Source organism: Nicotiana tomentosiformis, chromosome 3 (assembly GCF_000390325.3).
Source record: "Nicotiana tomentosiformis chromosome 3, ASM39032v3, whole genome shotgun sequence".
Taxonomy (NCBI): domain Eukaryota; kingdom Viridiplantae; phylum Streptophyta; class Magnoliopsida; order Solanales; family Solanaceae; genus Nicotiana; species Nicotiana tomentosiformis.
In genome coordinates this window covers 46300976-46314835 of record NC_090814.1, presented here as the reverse complement: position 1 = coordinate 46314835, position 13860 = coordinate 46300976, and the positions used below count along the sequence as shown (strand labels likewise).

General features: G+C 37.7%; 1 non-coding gene across 1 annotated transcript; it reads right to left on the bottom strand.

Moving 5' to 3' along the window:
- Positions 1 to 13284: 13284 nt before the first annotated feature.
- Positions 13285 to 13391, bottom strand: LOC117277265 (small nucleolar RNA R71). Its single transcript, XR_004507546.1, has one exon. It is a non-coding gene; the product is annotated as a small nucleolar RNA R71 (small nucleolar RNA).
- Between the last annotated feature and the right edge of the window lie 469 nt (positions 13392 to 13860).

Below are 13860 nucleotides of genomic sequence, written 5' to 3'. Positions count from 1 at the left end.
CTTAGCATGTGATTCTCAAAGTGAAACATGTTCAAGAAGCAACCCTGAGCAGATACCAATAGCAGTCTTCATAGGAAGATTTTAACATGAAAATCTAAGGCAAGACATAATTAAGAGCTTAAGATTGAGAACATAACAAGCATAAGTACTAATAAGAAAGGCTTATCAAGGAAATTCAGGGCCAACAGGGTCACAAACTTAGCATAACAAACCAATTAGTAGGCAAGCACCTAATTCTAAGAAGGTTTGAGATTGTGCAAGTTGATCTTATATAGTAAGAACAACCGTGTGTATCCAAGATTACCTAAATGGTATTAGACTTAGGTAAACTAAACATCAGCAGACATGGATTCTTAAAGCATCATTTTGACATCACACATGATTCACAAATTACAAAGGAAAATCTAAGTCATGCTTCTTTTTCATAATACACATATGATGAAAAAATAGAGGAGTAACAGTTAAACTAAAGTGTCAAGAACACTAACCAGTTGCAAGATAAACGAACAAAGAATGAGAAGAAAAATTAGAGCTTCAGTAGTGGCTCAATAGCAGCGGTTGAAAAAAACAGTGAGAATCCCAAATCACCGATGCTCCAGAGTTCATGAAAGGCTAAAAAGGGCTTCGAGCAGTGCTTGCACTGAAGGATGTTGTTAAGCAACACCACAATGGCCTTAGATTTCATCCGGCCAATAATAAGTGCGAGTAAGAGAGTGTGATTCGAGTCTGTCCCAAAAGAAAAATTGGGGAGGGATTTATATAGTGTTCAATTACATGAACAATCATGGAAAGAAGTTAGTCAATCAAAAATAAGAAAAAGAAAATTGCATGCAATCAATGAAAGAACCGGAAAAAGGAAACAAGTCGATTTCAAACCCAGTTAGGGTCCAATGGCTACGAATCAAACTAGGAGTGAAAGAATCATTCCTTTTCGAGTGTATACAAACGAAATATCATCTAAATTTCAAAGATTGAGGTTGATCTAACATGGTTCTAAGAGGTGGTACTTGCCAAAATTGGGCAAGTGCTACCATGGTCGTACCAATAATGACTGAGTAACCCTTATAAGGTAAGTGAATCATGGTGAGGTCCCATTTCCTAGTCGGAATCAGAGAAAAATTCAGGAGAGGCGGCTAGAGTTTTATAGAAAAGAGGGGAAGAGTCGAGAGCGTAGAGAGGTGGCGGGTGAGAGTGAATAAGGCTAGGGTTTGGGGATTGGGTAGATAAAATTAGGAGAATTGTTATGGGTCGTTGATCATTTGAGATCAACGACCATGATTTAATGGAGACGGGACGAGTCAATGCATGTGTCTCTGACCGGGTTATGATAAAGGGGTCGTTTGGTTTTGGGCCTAGGGTGGTTGGGCCTGGTGTTGTGACCATGTGGGTCCGAATGTTGGCCTGGTTTTGGGCTGAAATTAAAACATGCAAAAAATAAAAATAACAAAAATAGCTTATAAATATAAAAAAATGCTATTTATGCAATTTAATACTTTAAAATAGTGTCTTAGGATTAAAACAAATATGCTATTTTGACCTAAATAATACAATAATTGTAATTATATGTAAATATGTAAGCTATTACTACAAACAATATGTAAATAGCGTAAAAAATACAAATATAATTACAAAATGATGTACAATACTATAAAATATGCATATAGTATGTAGATAATTAATTTTGGCAATTAATCACTCCAAAATAGTTTTAAGGGAATAATAAATAAAGTTTTACCAATTAAAATGCTAAAATCAATTTAAAAAAATGAAATAAAATTATTTGATAAAACTTCCATGATAATAATTTGATAAAATTATAAAAGATTGATATTAAAAAATATATCATGGAATAGTAGTGCTAGAAAATATTCAACAAATATCATTTAAAATGTACAAAAATATATTATAAAATATACTAGCCAAGTGACAAATTTGAGGGCAAAATTGAGTATCAACAGTCTTTGGCTATGCTTCGTGATCGTGAAGTTGGTCCCGCGATCGCGAAGGGTATGCCTGGGCAGACCATAAGTACTCTAGGTTTTAGTCATTTTAACATATTTTGAGTTGTGGAGCTCGGATTTGGGCGATTTTGGAGGAAATTTTAACGATTTGCTTTGGGGTAAGTGTTTTTGACTGGGATTTGTTCATTATTCATGATTCCAACCTTGAATTTAGCATTTAATTGGTGAATTAAAGTGAAGAAATTGTGGATCTTAGTAAAAACTTTTCTAAAGCTTAAATTGATGATTTGAGAGTCGATTTGAGGTCGGATTTGGATGAAACACATATATTTAGACTCGTATCGGAATGGGTGTTCCAAATTTGTGAGTTTGGACGGGTTCTGAGGTGCGGGCCCATGGTTGACTTTTTGATTTTGGTTAATGATCTTAGCTTTATCATTTGGAATCATTTCCTATGGTTTTTATTGATGATATTAAGTTATTTGGCTAAATTCGAACCGTTCAGAGGGTGATTCATGCGGGAAGAGCTTTTTAGAGTATTGATTTGGCTTGCATGAAGTAAGTATCTTACCTAAACTTGGTTGAGGTACTAGTTGCTCGAGTTATTTGTGATAGGTACGTGCTATAGGTGGCACACATGTGCGGGGTTGAGCCCATGTGCATACACTGGGGTATTATCCATGCTCGAGGTAGGGCTTAGGATGTGATATGCCTTGAATTGATTGCTAAGATTCATGCTATGATGTCTCTCTTATTTGTACCCCTGTTGTGAGCTAGTTGAGCTATGTTTGAGGTTATATAGAGGTTAATCTCTCGATTGAACCTGAATGTTGCTATTTTGTGATGTATTTACCTGATTTGAGCTGTGATATCTTATACGCTCAAATTACACCTATATAAATGATGTAAGGCAGTCGATGTCAAATATAATAACCTAACTAGGTTGGGGTCGAATCCCACAGGGAATAGGTATGAAAAGGTTACTTGAATAATATGTCACTCGACTAAAGTCGTAATTCTATTCCGTTAGTTTGAAAAGAATTTGGTAATTGTGATTTGTTAAGAGAATTGATTAAAAGGATTAAGAAACCAAGGTTGTATCCCCGTTAATAGAAAGTAATGCTATCAGTATTAATATGATATATTTCTAGTGAGAGGTCCTTTGATATGCAAATAGTTTCTAAATGACTAACCAATCCCAATAATTATGTTGTATTTCCTCTTTATAATTTTCCCAAACATAAAAAAGTTACAATTAAGAACAACCAATTTATGCCAAGTAGAACCCACTTATTCCTAAGCGATTCTGTTAAACAAGGTTTAAAGCCTCGAATTCTTGCTATTCAATTCTACCAAACCCTAACCCACTTTTCCAAGTGAAAGATAAAGTAAATTGACACTAGTTAATGTTTGCAATCATCAACCATAAATGAAGCATGAGAAATGAATAGAAATTAACCATTCATTATATATATATATATATATATATATATATATATATATATATATATATATATATATATTCATAGTAAATACCCATTAACATTACACCCACTTAGGATCCACAAACTTAGTTTTTAAAGTTAGCTACTCATACTCGAATACACGAACAAATAATAAATAAAGTCATAAAAGCTTACAAAGAAGATAAAGTCTTGGAATCTCTCCCAAAAAGCTCCAAAATAAGTGGTGTATTCAATGCTCTAAGTGTAGGCTCTTTTTCATATCGGCTGCGCCCATAAACCCTAGTTATTCTATTTATAATGGCCCAAAAATGCGCGGACAAAATGTGACAAAAAAAACCCTTCAGATTGAGTATGTGACGCAGAATGGACCGCATAACTGATCTGCGGTCCGCGCATCAGTCACATCACCGCACAACTGACCTCCAGGTTTTCCTGATTCATATTGCATATTAGTTTTGCGGTCCGCATAATGATTTCGCGACCGCATACTTGATCGCAGATTTGTCTTCACTGAAATTTCTCTTGCATTTATTTGATGATTCTATGGCCCGCACATGAGATATGCGACCGCACTATTGACTCTTTGACACTGTGATGGCCTGACTGTGTTTGCGATGGGTCTGCGGTCCGCATATCACTTCTGCGGTAGTAGATCTACCTTATTCATGTTTTTGTCATCTTTTTCATGTTTTTGGCTCTTTAAGTCCGGTATCCTACAAAATACCCAAAATTACATAAGAAATGATTTACAATGCTTTAAAAGATGAGCTAAAGTCTATGAAATTAGTATCGAAAGTGCCACATTTCTACATCACATCAATATCACACATGCACATACATACACCTTAGTATGTCACTTATACCAGTCCAGGAGTATGAAATTTGATATTCATTGATCACATGCATGTATTCTTGTATATTTTCTTTATGTGTGATATGGTTTGGACTGGTAGCCTGTGACCACATCGGGTGGATTGTGATATTGTACTTGTGACCACGCTGGGTGAATTGTGATATTGTGCTTGTAACCACGCTGGGCGGATTGTGATATTGTACATATGAGCACGCCGGGCGGATTATGATATTGAGCATGCGACCACACTGGGCAGATTATGATTATTGTACGTGACTACACTGTGCATCGTGTAGATATAGATCCATCCCCATAGGGTTACTCTCTCATGTTTCTTATTGATGGTGTACACGAGGATTTAGGAAAACAGATCAGTGGTTTGGTACTGTTATGGAAATTCTGAGGAAAGACTGGCCAGTGTTTGATTTGGTTGTTGCATTTCATCTTTACTTGTAACTTCCTTGATTGCTGTCTCCTTTATTTGCATATCTTCTTTCTATGATGGATTTTGACTGAGCAGATCACGTTAAATAATTGTGTGCACCAAGGTGGTTCTTCCTGTGACTTATGACTTGATCGTATTAATGTTCTGTACTTGTTGGATTTATGAACTACACAGGTGATTAGTGAGTATCATTTATAATTCTTGCTTCTATTACCTTGCCGAGGTTAGTTATGATACTTGCTGAGTACATGGGGTTGGTTGTACTCATACTATACTCTGCACTTAATTGTGTAGATCCAGGTGATAGCGGAGTTTTGTTTTCCGAGTTGTCCGAGAGACAAGGTAGAGCTGTATTTCGACCGCAGTCTTGGCGTCTCTTTTCATTTTGTATTGTTCTCTTATTTCAGATAGTATTGTTATTTAGCATTTCAGACTTGTATTTACGTTTAGAGCTCATGACTCTGTACTTACAAGTTCTGGGGGATTTGTTATGTATTGATCCTGTTGTTTATGTTAAATTGGCCTTAGATTTGTACCATTTGTGTTACTTCGGTTTTTTTATTTCGTTTATGTTATGCTTGGCTTGCCTAGAAAGTGAGTTAACCGCCATCACGGCCAGTTGATGGATTTTTGGGTCATGACAGAACCCATTCGACCATGCTGCCAAATAATACTTATTTTAAAAAGTTTTTTTTTTGTTTAGAAGTGTTATTCAAAAAAGTACTTTTGGAGATTAAAAATTTGTAGTTGATTAATTCATTTAAGAAATTTGTTTTTGTAATATTTAATAAGAAAAGTGTGTTTGACCAGTCTATCCAAAAAGTACTTTTGAGTATCAAATTATAAAAAAAATAATAAAAACTTAGTTTTACAATTAGTATTATTTAAGGGAGAGAAATACAACAACAACAACAACAACAACAACAACAACAAAAAACATAGTGTAATCCCACAAGTAGGATCTAGGCAGGGTAATATATATGCAGACCTTACCTCTATCTTGTGAAGGTAGAGAGGCTATTTTCAATAGACCCTCGGTTCAAGGAACAATGAGAAGAAAGCAATAAAAAGTAGCAATAATAAGGTAATAAGATAACGGAAGCAAACAACATATGAGTAATAATAAGAAAATACCAGAATAATACTACTATTACTAGTAAGACTAGAAGAAACTCTCGACTACATATCAACCTTCAACCCTAATACTTGACGTCTGTACCTTCCTATCGAGGGACATGTCATCGGTAAGCTGAAGTAATGCCATGTCCTATCTAATCACCTTTCCTCAATACTTCTTCGGCCTACCTCCACCCTTCCTAACTATGACATCTATGTCTCTCCTCTTCACATGCTTGAACTATCTCAACCTCGATTCCCGCAACTTTTCCTCCACAAGTTTCATTCCCACCTTGTCCCTGATAGAGAAGCTTTTTAAAATGATCGAGAAGCTTCACTTCATGTGTTATGACTTGCACGTGTAGTCGGTTTTGATTTTTTGGCGGTTCGGAGTTGATTTGGAAGAATAATTCTCAAATTGAAAGCTTTAAGTTGGAAGAATTGACCAAGGTTTGACTTTCAAATAAGTAACCTCGGAATTGGGATTTGAAGGTTCCTATATGTTCATAAGGTGATTTTGGACTTAGTCATATGTTCGGGTTGAGTATCAGATGGTCCGGGAGTATTCCAACGCTTATTATCGAAAACTTGCATTTTAGAGGTTTTGAAATTTGCTAAGTTTGATGTAGAGCGTACTTTGGTGCTATCGTACTTCGGGCGGTGTTCCGAGACTTTGGATAGGTTAATTTTATTGATTGGGACTTTTGCGTTAAGTTTGGTGGTGATCCGAAATGTCTAAGTGTGATTCGGATGCGTTCGATAAAGTTTGAGGGTTTGAGAGTTAAAAGAAGGATTTTGATCACCTATTCATGGTTTTAATATTATTTGTGGTGTTTCGATCCTTTGAATAAGATTTGATAAGGTATTGAGACTTGTTGGTGTGATTGGACGGGGTCCCGGGGGCCTCAGGTGTGATTCGAGGTGGTTTTGGACAAATTCTCATTATTTGGATGCTTCTGGTTTCTGGCGTCAGGCGTGTGCTTTACGATCACGAAGGAGGTACCACGATTGCGATGGGATTTTGGAGCTGGTGAAGATTTTGTTCTTCGTGATCGCAAAAAGAGAGTCACGATTACGAAATGTTGTTAGGTTTATCTATGCGTTCATGTGGTAGGCATCGGGAACACGAAGTGGTTTGTGGGGGATGGCCTGGCTGGGAGAGTTGTTCTATATGATCGTGAGAGGGGTTACGCGATCGTGGAAGAGGAAGTTATTGAGGCTGGAAGATTTGCCTACGCGTTCGTGGAGCAGGGCTCGCGTTCACGTAGGTCTTGGCTGACTGTGAATCGCGATAGCTGCTAGCGTTGGAATTCTTGGGCAAGGCTGGTTTGACCTTCATGATTGTGAGGGAATTTCCGCAATCGCAAAGAAGAAAGATCTGGGTAGAACATGAATTTAATATGGGACTTAGCTCATTTCTCTCATTTTTCACTTGGGTTTGCCGATTTTGGGAGCTCTTTGAGGGGAGAGTTTCATCATCTATTTCAAGCTAACTGATTCCTACTCATTGTGAGTTCAATATATGAATTATATATGGATTTGAACATAAAAACTGAAAGAAATTGTGGAATTTTGGAAGAAAAACTAGAAATGGTATTTTTTTATATTGACCACAAAATTAGACATAGAATTATGAATAAATTATATATCTGAGTTCGTGATGCTATGGGTAATGTTTATCTTCGAGAATTTTCGGAATACGATACGTGGACCCGAGGGTTGACTTTGTTGACTTTTTCGTGGAGATGGAAATTAATTCTAATTGATAAATTATGAGTTTTTGAGTATATTTTGATTGGTTTGCACGTTCTTTGGCTAGTTTCGAATCGTTTGGCTTTGGTTTGAGGTGTTAGAGAGGCATTAGAGTCGGTTATCAGATTTCAAAGAAAGGTAAGTCTCTTGTCTAACCTTGTGAGGGGGAATTTTCCTCGTAGGTGTTATATTTGTTATGTGCTATGTGTTGTGGGAGCTACACATGTATGAGGTGACGAGTATCCATGTGTGTGCTAGAATTCCTTGTTATGTCCGGGTAGACATAGACTCTTGCCATGCTTCAATTGTCCTATTTGAGTTATTCTTGCTTATTTAGATGCTTTAATTTATGTTATAGCATGGGACTAGACTCACGTAGAGTAATGGACTTGCTATTTTAGACACTTGAAGAGCTACTTGATTAGCCGTGGAAATTGTACTTCCCTTATGGATATCTCCAGCATTGTTCGTATTCATCGGAAAGTTTTCTTAAATTTTGTAACTGACATGTATATTAGTGAGTGGGGTCAAGCACCCGTTAAAGTTTCATATTCTAATGAGATCGGGCTAAATGCTTCAGCAATACTCTTATGGGATCAGATCATTCGCCTCGGTAGAGTAACGTATTCTTATGGGATCAGGCCGTTCATCTCGGCAGGATTATGTATTATATTCTTATGGGATCAGGATGTTCGCCTCGACAGGATTATGTATCATAATCTTATGGGATCAGGACGTTCGCCTCAGTAGGATGTTGTATCACTCTTATGGGATCGGGCTGCTCGCCTCGACAGTTCTATGAAACACTCTTATGGGATCGAGTCGTTCGCTTCGGTAGAATCATGCGAAAAATATTTGATAAGGAGTCAGCGTACTTATGAGTCTTCCTGACTTGAGATGTGATTGTTTATTTGGTGATGACCATTTTGTATTCCAATTAAGGAAGTATCGGATATTTGAGAACTTTGTGTTTACTCTTCAGTTGAGGATCGTATTATGTACATATATCTGTTTTCACTGTTGTAATTGCTATGCTTCATACCTGTCTACTTTTATCATACTTGATTTATTGAACCACTAGTAAGTGTCAATGTTGACCCCTCATCACTACTTCTTCGGAGTTATGCTAGATACTTATTGGGTACGCGTTGATTTACGTACTCATGCTACACTTCTGTACTGATTGTGCTGGTACTAAGAAAACTACTTTTGGTGGTCATTTGGGCGTGTAGGTGCGGTTGCTGAAGAGACTTTGTGGTGAGATGCTCTCTATGTTATGACTCTCAGCAAACGGAGTCCCTGATCTATCCATTTATTGTATTTTGTCTATTTCTTAGTATAGACAATTGTTGTAGTAGTATCGTATATTCTGGTAGATGCTCATGCATTTGTGACATTGGGTTTTGGGGATTTAGATCTTGCCCTTGGCTGTATTCTGCTATGATTTTTCTGATTTATATTTTGGTCCCATTCAAACATTTAAAATAATAATATATATATTTTCTATAGAAATGAACGATTTCTACTCTTTATTTCTTAAATGGTTTCGAAATGCATTTTGGATTAACTAGTGATGTGTTGATTTAATTTTTGGCTTGCCAAACGACGGAGTTGGGCGCCATCACGATCTATAGTGGGATTTGGGTCGTGCCAATTTGGTATCAGAGCATCAGGTCCACTTAGGTCTCACGAGTCATGAGCAAGTCTAGTAGAGTCTTACGGATCGGTACAGAGACGTCTATACTTATCTTCGAGAGGCTACAAGACTATTAGGAGAACTTCCCTTTCTTGATTCCTTATCATGCGATTTGATTTCATTGAGATTTATGCCTTCAGTTCCTTCATACTAATTCGTACGCGATGTCGAGCATTCGATATCAGTTGAGCACTGACAAGTTATAGATATGCTATGGATATGGTGCATGATTTTTTTCTCTGCGTACGCGAGTGGGATGCTATCGTCACCTCGTGGAGGGATGTTTTATCGTTTCAGCCCAATGTTAATGTTGCCCATGGTTTCAAGGCTATACAGAATGTATTGGGATGTTCATGCGTTGTTATCGTATAGTGCTTATGTAAATGGTAGGGTGCTTACTTATGTGTCGTGACAATGAATGATGTAGGAGGAGGATTAATCGGTTCGTGATTGGGAGATTCGATATTTAATTCCAGCGGATGAGAAGCAATCAGACTATAGATGTCTAGACATTGGTTGATGGAGTTGCAAGATTGGATATTTCCAAACTTGGTGGAATTCTGGCTTGTGTTGTGGTGTCGTCGTCCTTTTTTGAATGCATTAAGGCTTGTCGGTATGGTGGTCTTCATTGGTTTGCCTTTGGGGCACAGTGTTGTGAAATGGTACCTAAGAAGAAGTTATCAGAGATGGAGGTGTGTTGTGACTTTAGGGTCGAATCGGTGTTTCCAGTGTTGATGGTTTGAGGGAGATGATCCTTAAGGTGATTTCTATACTTAGGAATTTTGAATATGATGGAAAGAGTTTCTTGGGATGTAGAGGAATGTGAATGCTTGATTATCGTTTTGGGATGCAATATGGATTTGAGTTTTAAACGTATTGTTGGACCTTCGGTTGATGTTTATGGAATGAGCAGATTCTTACGACTGGCATATGAGTGTGGACCCAGAGAAATTAACTAATTTCATAGTAGATGTAACTATGGCAGTGTCGTTGGGGGATGTCAATATGAGGTTACATAAGTGGTCTATCTCTTGTGAGAAGGTTAGGGATTGCATGATTTCTGATAAAGTTACTATAAAGATTTCTACTTTCTATCCAACGAGAGGCATGTACCGCGATGTGGGTCTGGATTGCTTGATGAAGATGGAACGACTGTCATGAAGATTGAGTGTGCAGTGGGGATGATGATTCAGGTTGTGCTATGATTTTGGCAACATGAACTTACGATAAATTTAGTGGGGTAACAATGCGAGATCATGGTAACTAAGAAGGACAAGTCATTATGGGTTATGGATTTATATGTTTGTGGTTTAAAGCCATGTAGGGGAGCCTACCGTCAATGATTGGGTCATGTGGTCATGTGTCTTTGTAGTTTCTGGATTTCGGTACAGTGGTGGATTAGTTATGACTGGGGAAGGGGACACCAAGGGTAATTCGAGCAAGGAATTTGATGTATGTGTGCTACATTTTACCTTATTGATAAATGAGGGTTTTGGATTGACTCATATTTGATATTCCTTTGAGAATGCGATATGCACGGGGAAGGATTTGTTCGGCTTCTTCCTTGGAGTATTCATGTGCTAATGGACCACTAGTTGTTGGGGTAATATAATCGAGACTGGTATAGAGTGGGTGACTCTTAACAATGGTTCTAGAAGGGTTCAAGAATTTAAGGTGTGGTACCTAAGGATTTTTGGTTTCGTTGCGTGGCTAAAGATGGAGTATTGCAGGGGGTTGTAAAAGAAACTTTGAGTATTTCTATGAATGCCACCGGGTTGGTAGTGTGGTGTTAGAAAGATGGAAGAAACAACTTCAAATTCACAGAAGATCTTTCAGAACGGGTGTATCAGTTGAAGATACTATTGAGTGCATGAGGAGAGTATAAAGTGACTTATGGGTATTGAGGCGACGTGGTCTTGTGATTTGGGGTCACTCGGGATGAGTGTTGATTGAGGTCCCTTATGTGTGGGAATGAGGAATTTCTTCGAAGGCAAGTCAAGAGTAAACCTGAAGAAGTAGGGGCCAGTTTAGCAGTGGCTTGGATCAGCGAGATAAGGTTTACATGAGACCCTTCCCTAAATTGCACCACTGTAGGCAATTCCTTCTTACAATACTTGTTCCACATGATGTTTCGACCATATACTCAATAGTTTCGACCATGCGGCGCACTTGTACAATTTTTATAGAGTGAAAATCCAATTTCGGCTAGGAAAAGGTGGTTTCGTATAGGCCCAACCCTACTTGGTATAAATACATGGAAAAACGTTATGTCTGGACTTTTGACACATATTCGACCTAAGGAGGCTAAGGAGGAGTTGGAAGAACACGATCACGAGGATTTCATCATTCCTTCCTCACTCACGATCCGAGTTTGGATCGAATTTCTATTTTCCTATTCTTTAACTTTATTTGCGATGAATTGCTCCATATCTATGGAGTAGTTCTCTTTAGGGTTTGATGGATTTCGTGTATTGATGATGTTTGTGGATTATAACTCTAGTGTTTATATATTAAAGCGGTTTTGGATGATTTAATTATTGCATCTATATTCACTTGTTCATGCAATCGAGAGAGGCATAACTTGTGATACCGTTGCATTATATTGTTGGTTGAGTTCATAAATTCTTTTGAGTAATCACAAGAGGCTAGTTGAATCATTGATTAAATCTAGTTAGGAGAATAATCAAAAGAGATTTTCCTAAAGACCAATCCATTACGCATTATTGCATATCTTCACGTACTTAAATTGGTTCATCTTGTGAGGCTAAGACTTAATCGAGAAAGGAGTTTTTGCTAAATGTTTCGACTAACAATTGAGTGAATTCGAGAGACTCACTTGAACATTAGAAGTGAATTATCTATAGTACGATCCTGAACAATTATCTTACACCTATCCTATCAACCCCTATTTTCTCCCATTAATAACTTCCCTGCTTACTTTTGTTGCGATTGTCATTAGTCAATAACTTTAGATTCTTAGTTAATTATAGTTAGAAATCATATAAATCTCAATTGTTGATCATCTTGTATAGCGAACAAGCTAGAAACTACAATAATACTGTCTAAATCCAATCCCCGTGGATACGATATTATACTATACTATATTTGATTAGCGATCATAAATTAAGTGTGTGTTTCGAGCTCGTCAAATTTTGGCGCCGATGCCGGGGATTTGCAATCAACAGTGTTTGAAATAGTTTGTAGTGCTAATTAAGGAATTGTTTCTTTTTATTTAATTTTAGTTTTCTCATTTTATGTTTAGTGTTCTCTTACTGTGCGCAGATTACAGGTTAAGATTGGTGCATGACTCGAACTTCTGCGAAGGAAGTGCTACCATACGAGCCCGAGATAGAAAAATAACTGCGATAGCCGAGGAAGGAAAGAAATCTCACCGAGACAACTGAAAAGATTGGGCAATTCTCAACCAAAGAACTTATTGCTAGAAATAGTGAGGATAATGTAGATTTGGATGCAAGAGAGGCAGCCCAACAATGGGAAAAAGCTACACGGGATGCTGAGGAAGCAGCTATTAGAGATGCACATATCATCTATGAACAAATGAGTCGTAGAATTGCTCAAAATCAACCCTTGGCTGCAGACTAGTTTGGAAATATAGCTCCCGGGCCTGGGAGACCACTTAGTGATTATGCTAGACTAGTCTAGAATCAAGGTTTATTAAGTGCTAGACCACCTCCAATTGCAGCAAACAATTTCGAGTTGAAGCAAGGGTTGCTTCAAACCCTTCAGAATTGTTGTGTCTTCAGAGGGAAGATGAACGAAGATCTAAATACACATCTAATGGACTCGAGAAGATTATGAACACCTTTCAATGCAATGGTGTATCATGAGATGCAGTGTACTTAAGGGCATTCCCCTTCACACTCAAAGATGATGCAAAACAGTGGCTTCGAAGCTTACCCACGGGATCAATTAGAACTTGGGAGGAGATGACCAAAAAATTCCTTGATAAATATTTCTCCTAAGCTAAAACGGGCAAGTTTAGAAGATAAATCCATAACTTCTGCCAAAACGATACGAAAACTATTTTTGAAGCATGAGAGAGCTTTAAGGAGATTGTCATAAAGTGTCAACATAGCAGAATTGAACTCTAGATGCAACTCTAGGATTTTGGGGAAGGATTAACAGCGGCCTCGCGTAGAATATTGAGCAATGCAGTTGGAGGCCCTTTGATGAAGAAGACTCCAGAGGAGATAGTTATAATTCTTGATGAGTTGTTTGAATATGCAAATCAGTGGCCCTCTGAGAGTGCTGAAAGAAGAAGATCAACTATTGTTCACCAGGTTGATGCTAGTACATATGTGTAGGTACAACTTGATGCTATGGCTAAATAAATAAGGAAGCTGACCTTAGCCTCGATACAAAATGAGCCTCAATTGAAGAAGTAAATGTTGTGGGAAACTACAATTTCAATGCAATGGGTTAGAGGCACCCCGGTTTTTCATGGAGTTCACCTGGAGGTACTGTGGATGCTTGGCAACAAAATAACTCTAGACCTAGGGACAAGGAGCTCCAGCATACCAATATCAGCAGAGGCAACAATTTCAGCCTCA